Source organism: Solea senegalensis, unplaced genomic scaffold (genome assembly GCF_019176455.1).
Source record: "Solea senegalensis isolate Sse05_10M unplaced genomic scaffold, IFAPA_SoseM_1 scf7180000017671, whole genome shotgun sequence".
NCBI lineage: Eukaryota > Metazoa > Chordata > Actinopteri > Pleuronectiformes > Soleidae > Solea > Solea senegalensis.
Genome location: NW_025322485.1, coordinates 10,001 through 10,594, shown reverse-complemented (window position 1 = coordinate 10,594; position 594 = coordinate 10,001). Strand labels below are relative to the sequence as shown.

Sequence of the window (594 nt, the reverse complement as noted above, 5' to 3'; positions counted from 1 at the left end):
TGTCTTATTATGGGATGTTGGCCTAATAAACAAAAACATGATTTGAAGCAGGAAGACGAGAACATGTGATCTCATCATGACCTCATCTGGTCACAAATGTTGAACTGTTCCTTTAAATCTTCAGACAATATGCAGCAGCTTGTTCATGCTGATGTTTCTTCTCATCAGAGTCTTTTAAATCTAGATCTATATTTATATGAATATCTATATTTATATTTCTCTATGTACAGTATGCAAGCAGAGTGTTTCCATGACGACGCTCTGACGTCTCAACTACAAAGCTGTGAAAAAGCTTAACTTCATCAAAGACACAAAAAATAAACACCAGTGTCCAACACAAGTGTCCTCAATGTCCAACACAAGTGTCCTCTGTGTCCAACACCAGTGTCCTAAATGTCCTATAGTGTGTGACACTGGTGTCCTAAATGTCCTATAGTGGGTGACACTGAAGTGTCCCAAATGTCCTATAGTGTGTGACACTGAAGTGTCCTAAATGTCCTATAGTGGGTGACACTGAAGGGTCCCAAATGTCCTATAGTGTGTGACACTGAAGTGTCCTAAATGTCCTATAGTGGGTGACACTGAAGGGTCCCA

The 594-nt window shown here is 40.1% G+C and overlaps 1 protein-coding gene across 1 annotated transcript in view; it reads right to left on the bottom strand.

Moving 5' to 3' along the window:
- Positions 1-242: 242 nt before the first annotated feature.
- The window catches only part of cds1 (CDP-diacylglycerol synthase (phosphatidate cytidylyltransferase) 1), a 9,547-nt gene continuing 9,195 nt past the window's right edge, over positions 243-594 (bottom strand). The window contains exon 13 of the mRNA XM_044018738.1: positions 243-594. This exon is cut by the window's right edge and continues 488 nt beyond it. The gene's annotated coding sequence lies outside the window, so the exon portion shown is untranslated.